Genomic DNA, 7,141 nt, shown 5'->3' with positions numbered 1-7,141 from the left:
TTAACTACGACTCTTCCAAGATGAGGCTTGCCCCCCCTCCTTTCTTTTTCTCTACCTGACCCCCACCACCTGATTGCAATTTAAAGTTTATGTTCCACTAGATAAGCAACTGAGTTTTACTGCTGTACCTAGAGTAGAAACCTTTGTCAGGGGTCAGTGTCCGCATCAGTAGGTGCTCTGCTCGGGGACAGGTAAGCAAGCAAAAGCTTATCTGAGGGCTGATGGTGTCTGCTCCATTTCTTCCTCCATCAATTAGTTTACATTCCTCCTTCTTAACTTCTTCATATTTATTTACATATGTATGGTTGACACAAATCTAAACTACCTTCTATGACTCCAAAGTAGTCATTTTCAATTTTGGTTGTACATGCCAATGAGCTGGACATCTTTTGAAACCCAACATCCTAGCCACATACTAAACAATCACTCTAGGTATGAGACCTAGCGTTCCTCCGTTAGACAGCTAGGTAAGCAATCCCAGTGTGTGGACTGGGGGGAAGCTGCTCCAGAACAAGCTGTGTTTTTCATGCTGCTGCTTCCTTTCCAGTCTTGGAACCCAGTACTGATTGCTCAACCTGTGGCTCTGCCACCCTCCCCAGCAGTAAATCAACAAGTATTGAATTCTTAAGTGCTCACATCTGGAACTGATTCTGTTTACTCTGCACCCACCTCCCAGCTGCGTCTTTCTCTCTGTATGCATGCCACCAAATTCCTAGATTTAACAATTGCACTTGAAATTACTTTTCAGATCTGATTTTATGTCATCTCAACGCTGAAACTTTATTCCAGATTTCAACTAAACTCTGCCATTTTCTCATCCGGCGTGTGTGCTCATTCTCTCTTGCTTCACTCATCTGCATCTGCCTTCATTTTTTTTTTCCTGGCCAATAGCGAATCATTTATAGAGACAATTAGAAACCCAGCTTATCTCAACCATGTGCTCTGATTCCCAGTCTTCCTGACTTTAGATTACTCAACTACAATTACCGATCAGCACATTGGAAGGTAGATATCTCCTGCGACTCTAAATTGTTTTTTATTGTTTTGACTGACGTCTGAAAATGATTATAATAGATACAGAGCACTATTGAATATATGTTTGCAGAGATTTCATGATTAATAGAAAGGATTTTAAAAGAAAACAAAAACTAGGTATTTGAAGGCCCATAATTTTAAAGCACTTGTATATGAACACACACACACACACACAGAGACACACACACACACCACAACATACAAAGGATGGTGAAGAATGGAAATATCTTTTAACATTTTGTAACATTTTCTTAACAGGTCATTTGTGCCTAAATATGCATCTGTAGAATCAATTTTTTAAAAACACAACCACCAGTCTTCACAAAATAATTTTAATACTTTGTGTCCATCTTGCACTGTGACATTCCTATAGATACATAAGCATTTTATCTGAGTACAAATGTTAAAAGTAGAATAACGTAAATAGACACGTATGTTACTTTTCTTGAGTCATTTTTGCTGCAGAGTAAATTGCAATTACATGTCAGTATGATGTTACTGATTGAGAAAACACTTCCAATTGTGAGGTATGGTAGCTCCCTGTAAGAGAGCATAACATGTAAACCTGAATATTTTGAGTGATTTTTTTTTTAGCTGCCATGAATGGGAAAGACAAAAGAATTATCCACCACTCAAAACTCTAGAAACTTATTTTCCTAATAAAAATAAATAAAATCCTTGAGTAGTTCTCAGCTATTTCCTACTATTTCCTCATTGGAGTGTTGTTGAATGGACAAAGCTACTGTAAATACTGAAGTGAAGCGATGCTTTAGGATTGTGGATTAAACCAGTTATTCAAAAAGATCCATCAGGTAAAGTGCTCATTTACTTAACATCAAGCTGACATCCTAAAAGATACATCTCAACTTGATAATTCGAGATTGCATCTAAATACTTCTAATTTGAATGCCATAATAATTAAACAATTAAGAACCTTATGTTTTATTCCAAAGGACATGCTTAGCATTTTCTGACATTACTTCTAGACTCGGATTAAGTACAACTCTACCCCGTTCAAATTCTGCTCTACAAGTGGTTCAAAGTTGGTAGCAAAGTCATCACACTTGAACATCCTACCACAGAGTTGGTACAACATCTAATAGACAAGACACTAACATAAATCAGTTAAATTAGGAGAAGGCTCCCTTCTACATTCCAGTTTCCAGGAGCTGGCTCAAACTTTCAAAATGGGGAGTACTGAAGTTCCCTAGGTTTTGATAAAAAAAAAAATGTATAGTTTTAATTATGAGCCCAGTTTACATATTTAATATTGAAACTAGGTGCACCTTCATACATTATTCAAGTTATCCAGAGAATAAATCGTGATTGGATAAATTCATCATAGTTAACTTACAGAACATCGCTGGAAATGGAACCTGAGACAATTACTTAGACAGTAAATGCAGAGGAAGAAACGAAGCTTGGAGGCTTCTTATGAAAGGACACACTTCATCCGCCCACATCCACTGTGCTCAACATGGCAGCAGTCCCTTGTGTCTGAGACTGTCTCCAGCATAACGTGCTGGATAGGCACTTTACGTGAGAAGAAAAAAATGACAATGGATAGAAAAATGGAACATTACCAGCTACAAATGACTGTCAATAACCTCTATTTTTGGACAGACTCCTATTTAAAGAGGAACATGTATGTTTATAAAACTTACTTTAAATAGTTATCTCACATGTCTCATTTTGAAAAACCACTTTTTAAAATGGAGATTGCTTTAGTAAGCCCAATTTCTGTTCAGTGAGTCAGATTATGGGTTGGCTCCAAGAGAGACCTTTGTCCAGTGGTGATGTGGATACAGGAATTTTTGAATACCCAATGTAATCTTGGCTCTACTAGACCACCATGCCTGTGACACAACAGAATTAAAAACAATGCTGGTTTTTTTTAGAGCTGAAAGATAGGATATGGGATGGGAAACCAGAAGAGAATAGAGATCAAGGTAACAGTAGTTCTGGTTTTTCTTCAGGCTCCCACTGTGAAGGCAAAGAGCCTTTCTACATTGTTAATGTCGTAAGGTGGTGAGCAAAGCGAGTAACTTACGCGTAACCTGTTACCTTACACAGTGCCTCATGGTAGGGACCCTGGAAGGGTGCGCGTATCATTCCCAACAGTAAAGCACCTCGAAAGGGGACTCAGAAACGTGAGCTGTAAAGGAGCTGTGCTTGTGCTACCTTAAAATCATCACATACAAAAAAGTCAAAAACACTTCTGCCTTCTGCGTATCACACTCACAACAGTAAAATGGCTTTTGTAGACAACGTTTATACATATAGATAAAAGCATGGAGAACTAAAGAGACATAAAATGACTTTGCTAATGCAAATTATGGTATAAATTTGAGTTAATTTAGGAACAAGTTAAACAGTAATTTACAATACACTGAAGCCACACACAAATTGCTTTCCCCAATGGATACATCTTTACAATACACTGAAGCTACCTGCAGATTGCATTCCCCCATGGATACATCTTTACAATATACTGAAGCCACCGCAGATTGCTTTCCCTAATGGATACATCTTCAAAGCCAAGCTGTCAGCTGAACCTCACAGAAGGAATACAACAGAAAAGAGAAGGAAATGTCTCATTCCGAATAGCTTTTTTCAAGCATCAGATTTAACTTATGGTTTTAAAACAAGAAATTGCAGAAAAGCATTAATAGCTTTTCACGGCTTTATGTACTAATTTAGAAGTCACGAGGATTGGCTTGTTTGTTGATGCAAGACACCTTTCTTTGGGGGGTTCCATATTGAAGAAACAGTGCTACATTGGTTTGGTCTACTTTGAACCATTTTGGACAAAAGTAGAAAAGCCAGACAACTCTGAGAAGACTCTTTGGCTTAAACAGCAAAGAGAAAAAAATCCTGTGGAAAATACACCACGATCCTTATCTTTTGAGTATCTAGTTTTGGAAAGTAAGACCCCTTTCTTTGATCATTTCCACTTTTCTCATTTAGAATAAGGGAGGCAACTGGAAAGGAAGTATCAATTGTACTAAATTAGTAAAGTAGGCTAGTTGGCTAAAGACATGATTTTAAAATACGGGACCAAGAAGTTTAAAAAAAAATGGTCATCAAGGTACTGAATTATACTAAAAAATGTGGACGAGATCTACATTTTGTTAATGTTTCTGTAAGAGGCTCCATCATAAAATTCAACTATAAAATTAGTTTAAATGTAATATATATAACGCTAAATGAGTTTTTAGGAAACATTAGGAAATTTGTTTGTTATACATTATCCAAAATCTATAAACAAATCCCCCAAACTTGTATTTTGTTTAAAGTAATAACTTTATACTATACAAATAAATCTCAAGTATGAAAAGTGCATTATTGCAATAATACCTCTTTGCAAGTCCAAAATTCTTGGTTTATAATAAAACCATAAAGTTTTTTTTTTGTTTTTTGTTTTTTGTTTTTTTTTTTTAAGTACATCTATCACCCATCAGCGCCATCTACTGCGAAAGTCCAACATCCTAAAGTGTTGCTCAACAAGTTGCAGAGAAACGTGTCTGGAAGCGACGTAAAATTGAAAAGAAAGTTATTTGTGTGTTTACCACGTCACGTTATCATCGTCTCCTTCCCAGATGGAAGCTCACACCCATGCAATCGTCCTCTGAGGTCAGCCGTCCTGTGCAATTAACAGTCCTCACAGGTCACCCGTTCTGTGTGGTTGCCACTTGCATGTTTCCAAAGTCATCATCCTCTTCATGTGTTCTCTTCACACTACCTGTGGTACCAGAATGAACAGATAAGGACCTTTCTATTTGGAGTGGTGACATCATCTGTATTCTTAGTTTTGCTAAGTAGATGGCTTTATATTCCTGAAGTTGGTGGACAAATCCAGCATTAGGATTAATACAAAATCTTCTTTCTTGGACATAAGCAAATGCATCTCTGTACTTCATCCCAAATGTCTCCATGATGTACATAATAACAAAGGCGGCACTTCTAGAGATACCTGCATTCTCATGGACAAGAACTTTTCCTCTATTTTGTAAGCTTCCATCAATGAACTCTTTAGTCATAGGGAAAAAATGGATTATGTTTTCAACTGGATTATCAGCAATATCCAAGACTAAATATCTAAATAATTGCTGAAAGTTTGTTTTAATAAAGTTTGCTTCAATATTTTACCACATGCAAATTATATATGAGTTATGCCATGTTTCTGCAGTATAGGTAGCTTGCTTTTCATAGCAGAAGAGTGTGGGCCTAAGAACAATCCAGGCAAAACTTCCTGCATCTCTTCTCTCATAGGGTAAGTCTACTCCTGGGAGTCCTCTTTGCACTGTGGAGCGAGGGGAACTCCAGTTTCACTTCTTCCTTGGTCCCAGGGCCCCTGCGGTGCTGCCCTCAAGGCTGGCAGAGGCAACAAGGGAAGGAGGGCCAATGGACAGTGGGCTGACACGCTGAGGGCTCACAGCAAGCACGCCCGGACCACAGGTTCCAAGCGGCTGGGACAGGAAGGCAGAGGGCAGGGCTGTGCGCTGTCGGCCACCTTGCTGTGGCCGGGTCCCTCCCACAGGTCTCGGTGCCCCACAGACAGACCAGAATCCAATTTTTACAATGCTTGATGCTGTCACTAGAAGATACTATCTAAGGTTAGCTGGTATTTAAATTCCCTGTATAGATCTGTCATACTGTCAATGGAATACAGCAGGCTACCAGAAATCTGGTTGGGGAAATGTGGTTCTGGTCCAGGATTCAGTTTGGTCAGGTCATGTTTTTGTGCAGTTGTTGAGTTCAATCCAGACCCAGCTATAGACCAATCGCAGGAAATGGAAATTATAATCAGAGAGAGAAATATATGAATTCATAACAAACGCTTCCCGACTCCCTAAGCTGCCCCAGGCATAGTGCAAAGCAGAAGGATTTTTAAAATCAAAGACAAGCACAGATGATAAATATAGTAAAATAGTAATACAGAACCTCAGGTTGGATGTACACTCAGTAGAAATATAACTTTAAGAAGGGAGGGTTTGAACAAGTACCTAAATTCACTGGAGACCAGGAAACAGAAGTAATGAAATTAAACTACACAGATAGAAGACCACTGCAACAATGATTGATCGCTTAATTGATTGATTGATTGATTGATTGATTGATTAAAAAGAAAAACGTGGTGAGCTGTTCACATGTGACAGAGATACCGAAGACATCTTTACCAGAAGATGAAAACAACATTCTATGACACTTCCCCCTCTCTCTCAATCCTCAAGTTCAGGATAAAAAAGTAAGAAGCAAGCAGGCAAACATACTATGTATATATTCAGTGAGTCCACACAGAGGCAAAGCCTGGAAAATCCTCAGGGAGATGGTCACCACCCAGGAAGCCAACGAAGGCAGACAGTTCCCCTCACATCTTTCCAAATACAAGCTCTTCAAAGAACTGAATGTTTCCTCCGCTGGGACGAATGGTCATCGCACTAATGCATGGAGCTGTACAGCGCTTCCAGTCATTTCTGCCAACCTGCCTCACACAGCACCCCAGTCTCTCACGCTTCTGCCCAAGAGCCTCTGTTCTGCTTTACCTCCACTCACTTCTTTAAAAATGTCCTCCTTGGGCAATTTTACATTTTTTTTTCTTTCTCTGGGATGTCCCTCTCAAAAAGCTTCCAAAATGGTCTCTGTCAATTTACGAAAAGCATTTCTAAAAATGTCTTTCTTGTATTTTTTTAAACTTCGTATTTAACTCTATTTAATATTATTTTGGACATTATGCTCACACATAACAAATCCTATAGCATTCTTTAAACACCTACGTAAAAAGGATCACTAATTTCTCAGCTGCATTTCTTGCTGGTGAATATGCCACAAATGAGTATTTTTCAAAATGAATATGAGCAGTATTAGATGAGAGCTACTTAAATGTCACTGCAGATTAGTCATGCCAGGATCATTACAGGACATGAGAGGGGACTTAAATACCCCAACCAAGACAGAGCTTGTCCCTAAGACTGTTACTGTCAGAGATGCTGGGTTAGACCCTGCTGGTAATGATTATTAATGGAGCTGAAGCATCCAGTGGCTCATTTTTCTTCATATACAATCTTTCCAGACTAGGCAGAAAAAAAAAAAAGAAACATTTTTC

General features: G+C 38.6%; 1 pseudogene; it reads right to left on the bottom strand.

The window, feature by feature from the left end:
• Nucleotides 1-4,664: 4,664 nt before the first annotated feature.
• Nucleotides 4,665-6,472, bottom strand: LOC116075433 (annotated as a pseudogene).
• Nucleotides 6,473-7,141: the final 669 nt, after the last annotated feature.

The sequence above is a fragment of the Mastomys coucha genome, unplaced genomic scaffold, assembly GCF_008632895.1.
Source record: "Mastomys coucha isolate ucsf_1 unplaced genomic scaffold, UCSF_Mcou_1 pScaffold3, whole genome shotgun sequence".
NCBI lineage: Eukaryota > Metazoa > Chordata > Mammalia > Rodentia > Muridae > Mastomys > Mastomys coucha.
The sequence above is the reverse complement of the archived record's forward strand: the minus strand, read 5'-3'. Positions and strand labels throughout refer to the sequence as shown.